At 37.6% G+C, this 13506-nt stretch overlaps 1 long non-coding RNA gene across 1 annotated transcript; it reads left to right on the plus strand.

The window, feature by feature from the left end:
• The first annotated feature begins 2292 nt into the window (after positions 1–2292).
• LOC116217032 (uncharacterized) lies at positions 2293–12257 on the plus strand. Its single transcript, XR_004160876.2, has 4 exons — positions 2293–2421; positions 7211–7409; positions 7975–8047; positions 10031–12257. It is a non-coding gene; the product is annotated as an uncharacterized LOC116217032 (long non-coding RNA).
• The last annotated feature ends 1249 nt before the right edge of the window (positions 12258–13506 follow it).

The raw sequence follows: 13506 nt of genomic DNA on the forward strand, positions 1-13506 counted from the left end.
AACATTAAACAGGAATTACCACAATTCATAAATTATTCTCTTTTTAATTTTCAAGACTCACAAATGTGCCAACTTTTCAATTTAATTAGGGAAATTCTCTGTAAGAGATGTATTTTAGTCAAGTTTTGTTCTCCCCAGTCTCACTTTAAGTTCCATCCTTTACACCAACCTACTTGTTCTCTCAGAAATTGTCTCATGTAGATAACACAAAACGTTTCATTTTGAGTATTTACATTTGTCTTGAAATATGCTTTCAACTTCTTTTGTCTGGCAGGGAGACCCATCACTCTTCTGAGCCTCCTGAAGGAGTTGTTTCCTCAAGCACTGGAATTAAAGGACACAAATTCATCATTACACAACCACCTATCATCAGTATTTCACCTCCCGCCTCTAGGCCAGAAATTCTACCATTGCATTTCATTCATAGAGATCTACATCTCAGAAAGGCTAATTAAAATAGGGGCAGAGAAATAATGAAGGAGGGATAAATAAATAGATTAACTGAATGTTTGAAGTCACAAGCTCTATATGGCGTTTCTTAATCGCAGATTTTTGAAAGCAATACAAAACATCTTTTGACTAGAAAAATGTCAGACATTAAACTTTAATTACTACTTCTCCATAATTTTCTGCAAGACCCTGAAACAGAGAAGTCTTTGAATCCTCACTGAATGGCATGCGAGTCTTAACTATGGATTTACTGCTATTGATTCATAACATAGTAGCCTAGGAGAAATAGACCGAATTGATTAAAATTACCCATTTTTACTGCATTATATTGTAATGAATTTTCCTCTAGTCGAACAAAAGACACATTAAAGCAATCTAAAGTTCTCCTATATGAAGAATTAGAAGCAAGAAAAAGGAAGAATGACTTTGAACTTAACATGTGCTGCCTATTTTAGTCTCAGCTGCAATTGCAAAAATTACAACATTTGGATGTAAACAGCCTGAATATATGTACTGCTGTAACTGCAATGAAACTGCAATATCCAGAATGTACATGATAAAGTACATTATTCTCATATGATTCATTTTCTAGTTGGGGTTTCATCTGGAGAGTCTCTTATATTGAGACATGGAATATGCAAAGATTTGAATTATTAAATTTGAAGAAGTGTCATTTAAGTCTAGCTATAGAATTCCAAAAAATATATTTTTAAAAGGATAAGATTTTTTAACACAGATAAGATAAAATACCTACACAGGCTGTAATGAATACATACACATAAATTCTATTCATGTTCTTGATTGTGAGAAACTGAGTAAATTAATGTAATGCCAGGCACTGGATTTTTCCCTGCTTTCCCTATTTCATGGTTTTCAATAATTACAATGCTTTGAGAATTTTTGAACTACTAACTTGAACTTGAACTAACTACTAGTTTTCTAAAACTTAGTGAGCAACAAGTGACATTTAAAATACGATTTATTACATTCTTGCATTATACATGCATTAATCTTACAGATGGTGTATGGGAATTGCTAAGCCATGGCCTGAACCAATCATTGAGCACCTCGTGAAGGAACACAGCCAGCCCTGGGAGCATAGGTGAAAGGAATTCACCTGTGTGACTGGAAGAGGTAGAACCAGGTTCCAACTCTCCCCAAGCCTCATTTAAGGGCTGGCTGCCACAAGGAAAGGGTCTCTACCTGTAGATCCCTCTTTGTGAAGTATTTGATAAGCCCTGATCCTTGGGATGGGTAAGTAAGCCTTTCTTTCTTTAACTGTGACCATCATCTTTTTTTGGGTAGTCTAGAACTGGTTATCTGCCCTTGCCTTTCCCTACAACTGGTAAGACCACAAATAATAGAGTTTCTGTCATTCTGCGTAACTATGCAGGCAGGTGTGTTAGTGTATTTTCTGGTATCTACAGATTTTGGTGAGAAACCCTTTTGATGTATATGCAGTTTTGCATATTCTAAACCTAATTACCTAACTAAATAGGTGTCTATGAGAAATTATTGAAAATCTTTCCTTATTAAAAACCATTCAGTTGTAGAAAAGAGCACAGTTATTTAATATAAAGAATTTTCAAACATTGAAGCAGTGGCAGGTAGGTATGGATTGGATAGCAACTGAAGTCTAGAGAATGAGACTAAGGGCATATTGAAAGCAAGTGTTTTTGAAGTTTCTTTATATGGAAATAAATGTTAGCTCTATTCCCACACGTACACAGCTTCATAGATAAAGCTTCACCATTCCCAAGTGAACTGGCATGATATTGTTATAGTATTTCTAATGATTCCTATAAGCCTCTGCTTTATTTTATGAGTTTGGACTTTGAAAGCTAACAAACAACATTCCCAATTTACTCATGTTTTAGGTGGAAGGCTTTCATGGCTTCACCCGTGCAGCTGCCACCAAAGATGAGCACCAGCTCACTCCTGTAGACACAGCCATTTCTGCAGACCTGCAAGGTAAGGGACTGGGAGCCGATGTACCCTCCTCCTTTGATAAATAAAACTTGTAAAAATGTTCTGGCAATGGAGTCCATGGGCCAATTTCAAATAAATCTGGTAGCTGAATAAAGACCTAGTATTTCCTAAAAATTTCCTACTATAGATAGCTCAGAGAGAGAGAGCTCACACCTGTTGCCCATTCAGTGCATGCATGGTGTGAACTCAAAGCTTCCTCTTTCATTTGAACAGAACTGTTTCCCAAAGGTTTGTAAAATAACAGAGTTTGTAAAAGTGAAAATGTGGTTTTGTAGTCCAATTCCTTGATCTGACTTAGCACAGTGTTCTTTGTCTTAGTCATACGCATTTCCTTCCTAATGCTGTCATCCTTTTGGTACTCAGGATAGCTCTGTGAGATGTCTCTGGATTGCTTCTCATTATTCTCACTTTTCTGTAGATTATACTGAAGGATACACTCTTTATTTTACTTTTTTGGTCTTTTTTTTTTTCTTGTTATCAAGCTTACGGCTACCTTTGCTTTTCCCTGGTAAAACTTAACAGCAAAAGGTAAAAAGAAAGAATTAAATTGTTCCAATTTTGCAAAAGTAGGGGTTTAGGAAAAAGAGAAAGCAGGTTTTGAACAATTTTATCCTAATAACTACTGATCCTACTGGGGAATTTCCGTAGCAACCAGCGTGTCACTGCCAAAATATTCTGCAGGAAGGGATTATAGGTATATGCAGAGATAACATAATCTTCATATAAATCAGTTAAATAGTCAATCAACCAAGAGACACAAATCCATAGGAATCCTGGCTTCATTAGTTTCACTGCTCACAGAACGACTTGGATTTTTTAATGGTGCTTTAATCCTGTTAGGTTTCAGAGGCAAAGCAGTTATGAGATTGAACTAGAATCTATTCCTTTTTATGCGTCATTAAACAACTCCAAAGTGAATTAATTATATCTGATCAACCCACAGAAGGCAATGAGGCCATGAAAGGTGCAAGTTAGGAGTTGCAAAACATTTATTACTGATGACAGGGCACCAGAAAGAAAACTCTTTGACTTTCAGATCCAAGTGTGAGCTAAAGATCTGAGCATGAGTTAGCAGGGCTGGTTTTACTGAAATAAATCTTTCAGTCTAATAAGTGGCTACATTTGAATTGCGAAAAATGGAATGTAGAATGCCATGATGTTGTTTCAGTTATTACTGTGCCATTCCTGAGCATGAGCCTACTACTTCCCTTTGATGCTTCAGGTTCACCACCCAGCTCCGTTCCCACAGGACTGGAGCACGTACAGTGCCCAGGATCTCAGGAGCCCCTAGTCCATCTGGGTGGTGACCAAGGCAGAGGTACTTGGCAAGGGCAGAGGTAACAGCCACACTAGCTATCACAGCCTCTTGAAAGCTTTCAACCCCACCAGGAGCTTGGTGGCTCTCACTCCCAGTACTGAAGCCTTAAAGATAACTAAGTGGAGGCATACTGGAGAGATACTGGAAAGAATATATGGCAGTTCCTTTAGAACAGTTGGACTTACAGATAATAGAAGTGTCCCTCAAATCCTTCCTCTTCAATAAGAGTGAAAGGACTGGCACATTACTGCTAACTGCAATTATTCACAGACTTTCACCTCTCCAAATGTCAAGTACTATGAAGAATTCCTCTGAAGTTAATGGTCCTCTTCTCTTTTGTAATATTAAGCATTAAAGCAGGCCTAGAGCTAACTTAACACAATCATCAAGCAGATTATCTTCTCCAGATCCTTAGCATTTCCCAGAGTTATATCAAGCGTTTTTAATCACTGAAATAATAATTCCAGTACTTAATACTGACAGAAAATATTGAAAGCAAGTTATTTTGTGATACTGATTACAACTATAATCAACAAGAACATGTTCCCGAAGGTTTCAGACATTGTCATGGCTTTCCTCTGTACCTGTTCCACCAGCTATGCATCTTTCTTCTGCTGAGGGCCCCAGTGTGAGCGTAGTACTGCAGGTGGGGTCTCACAAGGGCAGAGCAGAAGGAGAGAAAAGAGCTTGATCCAGCCTGACCTTGAATGTCTCCAAGAACTTGAAAAAATGGCATGTGTCTTAAACGTTCTCAAATAATGCAACTTTAAAGGAATATGGATTCTTTTAACTCTATTCCTGTTAATTCCACTGATTTTTGTGTTCTTGTAACTGTTGTTATAATTCTACTTAATATTGTTAGGTCCTGAATGACTTGTGGAATTGTTTGCTTTCATTTGCATGTGGCTCTGGGCAGCCTGGTCTGGTGGCTGGCAACCCTACACATAGCAGGGGTGTTGAAACTAAGATGATCATTGTGCTCCTTTTCAACCCAGACCATTCTATGATCTGTAGATCTTAACATAAAAGAAAAATGTATATGTATACAGCTGTTACTGGATTTAGTTTAAGTAATCTTGAATGTGTATTGGCATGGTGCAAGGTTCATTGACTATTCAGACTTTTTCTTGAAACAGAAAATTGGATTTTTTTTTCTCCCTTAGGCTAGGAGTTTTATTGTGCATGCTGGTGAGAAAAGTGTAAATGATTTTCAGTGATTATGGTGTATATGCTCACAGGGCCTCTTCTTACAAAGGGGGGGAAAAAAAAGCATCATTAATTGGTTAATCTTGTATAAATGACCAAACTGTGCTATTTCTGTAATTGTCTAAACAGATGCTAATGACAAGGCATTTTGGTATTTCTGGGGGAATCAATAGTTTTAAAGTAGAAATTGTGGTTTTCTGCCAGAATTAATGAATCTGCTCCTCTAGAGGTCGGGATGTCATCTGCAGTGCAAACTGTAAAAGAAACAATCTCTCAGTGCATTTGTTGAGTTACAGTGTTGGTCTAGAGCAAATATTAAGCAGGCAAGCAATCAAGAGGTTAAAAAGTATAGAGATGAGTACAAGGCAACGAATGTCCAACTTAGAGACAACAGAGCTAAAAAAGAGGCAATAAAGACTTGCTGTGACAGGAATAATGAAACAAAGTACGTCAGATCCCAACTGTTTTGTTTTTTTTTTTTTCTGTAACTAGCCCACTAAAAAAGGGATAAGGGTAATGGGAACAGCTCATGTCCAGTGCTGTCCTCTACTTCATGTTGAATGAGCCCCAACAAACCCTCTAGGCCTTCTCTACTTCTGGATCTCATTTCCACCCCATTAGCCAGCACAATAATTCTGCTGCCAACACTTGAGCAGCCCCCAATGGGGTTGGTTACCAGAATGTGGTGCCCATTCTGGATGGCAGCTTCTGCTCCATGCTGTGACTCTACGTCCCTTAGTTACAGCCTGAAATTAAATCCCCCTGATGTCACAATGGAGTTAACATGGAACAAAGGAAAGAGGACCCAAAGCTGGGACTGCATTGCATGATATGTGAAAGTTTTGTGGCTGAGCCCTGTATATTATTTTCCCATGAGCTACTGTTAAATTAAACGGTCTAATGTATCTAACTGCAGTGACTTCCAGAGTCACTGGCTACTCTAACTGGGATTCTAAATGCATTCCTCCATTTTAAAGTATTCTTCAAACTTCCTGTAAATAAAAGTTTCCCTTGTCTCCAGACATGATTTCCCAAGGTTTCTCAGCTCTAATTATTAGGAGCAGTATCTTCGTGGTCTCCTGCTAAATCTCTCAAAAAATATAACAAAAAGAAGATCTATTTTGAAAGTTTCTTTGAACTTCATAAGTCAATGATTCCTTATATAACTGCAATAAAAACCTCTGGGAAAGAACCTATTATGAGCACAGTGTCAGCAATTTTAGCTTATTGCAGATGGCTTGCTCCCCTTTCCACATAACTATTTAATGAACTCAAACTAAGGATTGTATTATTTCATAGCCAATAGCAACCTTGAGCTTTTACTGGGAGGTTTTTAAGCTGAGATTACGGATCTAGTTAGTAAAGGAATTTAATGAAGAAAATAATTCCTAAATGCAATTGGCTTCTGCCACATCAGCACCAGAGCACATCTTCCAGACGCTGCTGCTGCGAACCTCCAGCACCTCAGCCCATGGTGGATGCTGACTGCTGCTGTCCAACAACTGAATATTTTTTATTGGTGTTTGTAGTTTTTTTTTTTAATTTCTTACCCGTTTTGCAGCCAGTTATCCTTAACCTTCAAGACAGCTCCTGCAGGCAAGGCTCTCTTTCCTCCCTTCTTTCTGCCCTTCACTCAGCTCTGATACAACCGTTAGCGCTCCCCTGTAGAACAGCAGTTGGCAGTAAAACTGTTTATATCCCTCTGCTGTGCCCATTCGCTGGTCAAAGTGTAATTGCACTAAGAACTGTAAACAGAATAAAAATAAAACAAAGCACCGCTCTGTCTCCCTCTCTTTCTCTCCTTCCACGTTACAGCAATCCCATTTGTAGGATAATGACAAAAAAGAACCAATGAAAGAACCGAAGTGAGTATAGAGTACAAAAATACACAGTTCTTTGCTCACGTTACAATACCACCGTGGGCTTTAGTATCAGTGAGAAGAGAAAAAGATCTTTCTACAGTGTGAATTGCAACCCTCTCCCTTTCAAAATGGTTTTGATAAACAACAACAGCACTGAAAAAAATAGGAGGGTTGAAGTTTTAATGTAACGTCTCAGCTTTCCTTTTTCAGCATGACTTTCAACTGAGACTGTTTCTGTATAAAATTTCTGTACGAATTGTTAAAGATTTCGTATTTGATGCAAAGCATAAATTTACTATTTGGTATCAATTCTGGAAATCTTGCATGCTTCTGGTGACCTTATGCTTCTATGAATTTAATTTTTGCTTTTTTTTTTTTATTACAGTTTAGACATTTGTGGACTAGAAGGATTGAAACAGAATCATAGAATTGCTCAGGTTGGAAAAGGCCTTGAAGATCATCAAGATTCTTAGAGGAAGATTTGGTTTGTATCCTACAGTCGCATTACACCAAATAATGAACCTTTTGCTCAAACAAAGTGATTAACACCTACCATCTACTGACACATCTCCTTCCCATAACAGGTATGCAACAGGTCAAATATACTGTGACATTTGTAGCATCAGCGTTGGCACTTTGCTTTCCAAATAATATCAGATAGGAATTAAAACATATGTTCTCCACCGGGCACGGAGAGAACAGATTTAACAAAGTGCAGTGTTTTTCACTTGGCTAGAATCTAAACCAAAATTCTGAGCACTGCTGCACTGGATGGGCTCTGAGAAGCAGCAGGAGACTCCACACCATCCCCATGCACTCCTGGTTTCAGGAAATTCCCTGCAATCAGGGAGGGATTTTAGAGGGGACAAAGGAATGAGTCATGCCAGATTCAAGCACCTATGGCTGCAAGTCAGGAAAGGAGATTAAAGCAGAGTAGCAGCTACGCAGCAGCTGCTCAGTGGTCTGCAGAGAACTGCACCTCTGAGCAACACGGCTACCTCCCTCTGTACGATGGCTTTCTAGATCTTGGAACATGTTGTGCTAGCAGTATAAAAAGGAAAAAAATTATCTGTATTAGTCATAGGTAGCTGAGTGCCATCTGTTACCCAGCCTGAAAGTGAACATTCACCTCAAACTCTTTGATTACAGTTTGCCTTCTGGAGGAGGTACTACTGGGGTAAAGCCATGCTACAGAAATTGGGAGTTTTGTCGTCTCCTTTTGGTAAGCTCTATTTGTTCTAAGTATTACAGTTGCCTTTTAATATTTTAATTATGTAGGCTTTTGCTTTTTACTGAGAAATCACTGTATGTTTCCAAAAAAGAAATAATAAAAAAGTGTTTTTCTAGGAAAAAAAGAAGAAAAAAAATCAATGTCCAAAGCAAGAACTGCTTGATATCTGCTTTCTATGTTATTAGGTTTAGTGCAAGTTGTATCTAAAAGTTATAGGCCTGCAGCATCTGGCCACTACCTCCAAAATACTCTTGACTACAGTGAATTATAGTGTAGCAAAGAAATGTTATCTCTTATTGAGTGGTATCTTCCAAATGCCCCAATACACCAATAATTATCCATTAACCAATAATTATCCATTACTAACCATGAGAACGCATACTTAACGCCTTCTTAAATCTACTGCCTAATTCAACTATTGTCTTTTTGTGACCCTAGAACTTAGCCCTCAAGTGAAGTGATTAATAGATAATTCATAAATGTGTCTATGACAACAATAAGTGTTATTTTTTTCATATCTAGGCTATGCTATGCAGTAACATCAGAACAAATGGTCAAGTTCCAATAATTTTGTTAACAGACAACTGAAAGCAAACACACTCATAAACATTAACATTTTAATGACTTCATTCTGAAAATGATTTCTGAACACCATGATGACAACTAGATAGAGCACATGAGAGATTCCTTCAGCATCAATGTTATTAGCCTCAAATATTGCTGCGGTACATCAACAACTGTTCATCATCAAATCTGTAATTAAAAAGTAGGAAAACATCACATTCACCTAGGAAAACCTGAACTGCTTTGAAACTGGAAATCTTGTTTCGAATCAGAGTTAAACAGGAAACCCATCCCACCCAAGAACTTGGCTTGTCTGTTTTTCTGTTTGTTTGCTTCATTAATCAATCCATAGTTCTCCCGTGGTGTAGAAAGAGATTAATTTGAGCTAAAAGAGTGCCTGCATATTTGCATAATATTAACCCTGAAAAAAACACTATGGACTACCAGGTATAAGATGAAACAAAAAAACTAATGCATGTATTTCTTGGCAGTTTTTCAGCATTCTTGTGTTTAAGACACTGACCTACTTTCCAGATTTTTTTCAGCTCTATCTAGTAATCCTTAAACTCAAACTGAAAGACACTTATGGTTCAAAATGAAAAATTTACTTCAGTAGAATGGATTCTCAAATACCAGGCAAGACAACAACACGTTTCTCATAGTTAATTTTCACACTGTTGTAGCTTACTTCAGTTTCTACAGTCACAGCAGCATTCAGCAGTAGACTCATTACTAGGAAAATTCTCTCAGATCTCTCACTTGTTTTTATCTGCGATATCTTTTATGCTCTTGATTAGTAGGAACCTCAGAACTTTAAAAAACAAAAGTTCATTTAGGGATTTCTACTTAAAAAGAGAACTTGGTAAACATAAGATGAGGACCACACAGCTGTATAAGAAAAGTGAAGAGGGAAAATTAATTATGCCAAGTTTCACTAATGAACTGATCTATCTAAATGGGATCTACCACTCAAACTCTTTTTTTCCCCATTTTTAACATATCTATTTGAACACAGTACCTTTTTTTTTGTCTGTGTTATGTTATATTATGGCAAGATTTGTTTTATTACATAGAAAAAAAAATGTCTCCTGGGATACAGGTGGTAAAATTCAGGTGTGTATGGGGTTGTGGAGAAACTGCCACAGTCATTGCAATCGTTAGTATTAAAAAAAAAAAAAAAAGTAAAAAAAAAAAAAAAAAAAGCATGGGAAGATGACTTAGCATATATTAATCATCATTCTTAAGAATTATGCCTATGTAGAAAATTGGGATGATGTGACACTGAAACTCTATCTGCATCATTGCAGCCATAATGTGTTTCTTAGGTAAAGTGGTAGCAGAGTGCCCAGTTTTACAACATTCCTTTCATAATATTAAAACCTTAACTGCAAACGTTACTGATTATTCCAGAGCCAGCCCAAGCCTCCCACCATGCTCTGGTGCCCATCTCCTCTCTGCCAGACAGAGTGAGGCAATGGAATACTCCAACACAACCTCAGTGAGAAAAATGAGTGGGTTGAATAAAAACAGAATCATGCCGAAAAGGAATCTAAGAATATCACCCGTGCCCAGAGACTCATGAAAATACATGAAGGATTTCCCTTGATATACATTCAGACACAGATTGTGTTTACCTCTCTGGGATATGGAGCTGATTATTCATCATCAGTATCTCATCAGAAACAGAAGTTTCAGTTTCCACCCGCATGTAATGAAAATGATATGATCACATCAGCATATTTTATTATTATTGTTACATCAAATCATCATCCCTAGGTACATATAAACACACTTTTCCTCCACTGAAATAGCACACTAGATGGCCTCTTTATAAAATAATAAAAACAGAAGTGTTCACAAAGATTTGCGTCAAAAACTATTCATCCAACCAAGGAATAGAATCAAGCAGCATCTCTGCACACTTGTAATAAAATCTGCATGACTGTCTTGATAGTACTAAGTCCCTTATTAAGTAAAAGGAACCTAGCATCATTAAATAGAAGCAGCCTGAGGTGCAGTGAGATATCATACTTTCCCTCTGTCGAATCCCCATGGAGACAGAGGAACACAATTTTACAAAATGTCAAATAAAAGTTCATACTGTCCCATATAAAACCTAAAAAGGTCCAAAGGACTATCACCTTCTGACATAAGACAAAAATCAATAAATTTGTAGCATTTCATATTGAATGAATCCTTGCACTCCTAACATCAACAGAAGCTTTAAAAAGAGAACCATAGCTCTATAAAGTTGCCAAGGTCCATGCCTATACCCTTCCATTGCTCTGGCACCAGATCTCCAGTCCTGGATTAGCCTTGAGTAAGAGCAGCAGAGTTGTGTTGATGCAAAGCTATAACTAATGAGAGGCTTAGGGCAAGGGATTAAAATACTTTTGAGAAGTTCGTCATGAAGGAACTAAAATTCATAAATCTCTCGACTCCACTAATAGCAGAAAATCAGACAGGTACAACTGCCCCACTGAGCACGTCTGCCTCTTCTGACAACCCTCAAAGAGATCCCAACAACTCATTCTCCTGAACTATTTCACCAATTAGAATAATTGAGTTAAAATTTCAAGACAACCATTGATAATTAAACTAGCTTTGCTGCTGCATCCACGCTTGGGGATGTTTGTCCAACTCTGACAGTCTCTAGAGAAGTAGCATCTTTAACTGATGTCTATCAATTGTTTCTGTGTCTTTCAACAATCCACGTTAAAAGCCCTTCTTCCTAATACTCAAAATATTCTTTCTTAGAAATTCTTCAGCCTACTGTATTGTTACATATTCTTGCAAATACCCTTCACACATTTGACAGCTGTTCTGCATCGTCCTCAAGACGTTGCAGCCATTGTAAAGTGCACTAACAATAAAAGCCCTTCTGCCATCGAGCATCAAGCAGCCCTTCCTTTCCATGCATGTATGCATGAGTTCACGTGCACACGTACAGCCTTGAGACCAAGAATGAAACAAATCTTGTTTTACGATGCGAAGTCTGAGGATAACACTTCATACTTAACAACCCAAGGCATGTAGAAAGCAAAACTCGGGAAATGCTTATGAAATTCTGTCTTTTGAAAGCTGCCTACAAAAAACAGATAGAAGCATTTCTGCGAAAATTTTCTAGTTGGACAGAAGCATTTATTGGATGATCTATTGGATTTGTTTTTTTTGTTTGTTGTATTTTTTTCCATATTTTTTTTAATTACTTTTTTTTTTGTATCCATATTCATTATTACACCATCTGTCATTCTAATAATGAAAATAAATAAACTAATGTTGAATTCTAAGACTGTAACACCTAAGTTGTGAACTTGAAAATGTTATTCACACATCAACTGCTAAAAACTTTTCCCATCTCCAGCTATTTAGATTTCCTGAGAATGACAGCTAATGGCATTTGACTGAAGTTGCAAGGAACAGAATGAGGAGCAGTTTGGATTGATAGACAGGACTTTTTGCTGCCCATTTATCTGAATCTTGGGTGTCATAAATATGACAATATATCACCCAATGCCATAAATAAAATCCATTAGATTTTGGAAGAGAATTGTTTTTAGCCCTATTCTGAACTTGCTAAATGTACTTACTTCATTCTTTGTTTTCCTCTCTTAATCAGTTTCCAGTCCATGCAAGTCCATTATGTCCTACTCTGTGATTACTCTTAGCTTCCTTAATAGCCTCTTGAGCTCTGTAAAACCCAAAATAAATTATATCTATCGCTTCTCAGTTATCCGTTATTTTGCTGACATCCTGGGGGAAAGGCAATTTCCATTTGGGAGCAGAGCTGTTTTTCCCCTTATAATACCATGCTCACTGTAACTCTACAGCTATTTTTTATAGCTAATGTACCAATATTGAAGTGAGACCCATTGGTTTGTAATTCCAGCACCCATCCCTAGCACAGATTCTGTAGACAGAGAACATACAGTTTTCCCTCTGGTTGTCCAGATTTTAAGAATGAGCAAGTTTGGGAAATTCGTTCCTAAGCTTCCAAACAGCCTTTGAGAAAAAGTTGCCTCCACTTCAAGGAATGCATACCAGCGTTGCTGCCCATTGTATTTGCAGCTTGAATCTCCTGCAGCCCTCAGTGCAGCACAGAGCACGTGGAGCAGGGCTGTGTTCCCAGGAAGAAATGTGATTACTACAGAATGATGCAGAACAGATTATTTGCATCTTTAATCAATATTTTAAATGCTAAACAACGCATCTCGAGCACTGATACACGCTGTTTACTGCTTTATCCCTGGTGGAGCATAATTATATTTTATATACATGAAAGCAATTTCATTTGTTTGTATCAAGAGATACACTTGTGTAATATTAAAAATAATAATAATGCGCACAATGATCCAGACAGGATTTAAATGTTTTTAACAACTCTGTATTAAATAACACAGCTTTTTATTATTTTAGCAGATGATCTGCATTCAGATTAGAACAGAAAATCAGGAGTGGGCTGTTACTCCATTCTTCCTCCTTTACAACTGTTCATTTCAGCATGGTGAAATAAATACGATAAAGGAAGTATTTCTCCCCAGTTTTAAGCCTTCATCTCTCTCCCATTTTTCTTAGCATAAGGACAAGGAAATCAAATACCAGGGATATCTGCCTTCTACACCTTGACCTCACAGAGGTCCACTGCCATTCTGAGCCACAAGAATTCTATGACAGATGGGAAAAAAAAACAACTCATGAATGACTGTAGCAGGATCACTTGCCCAACAAACAGCCTCTTTGCAGCCCTGCTCCCAGGCCAGCCCCATGCAATGTTAGGATGCATTTCTTCTCTGAAAGAGTGGTCAGGCACTGGCACGGAATGCCCAGGGAGCAGGGGAGTCATTATCCATGCAGATATTTCAGATCCAGGCACTGAGGGATATGGG

The sequence above is a fragment of the Meleagris gallopavo genome, chromosome 11 (assembly GCF_905368555.1).
Source record: "Meleagris gallopavo chromosome 11, MGAL_WU_HG_1.1, whole genome shotgun sequence".
NCBI lineage: Eukaryota > Metazoa > Chordata > Aves > Galliformes > Phasianidae > Meleagris > Meleagris gallopavo.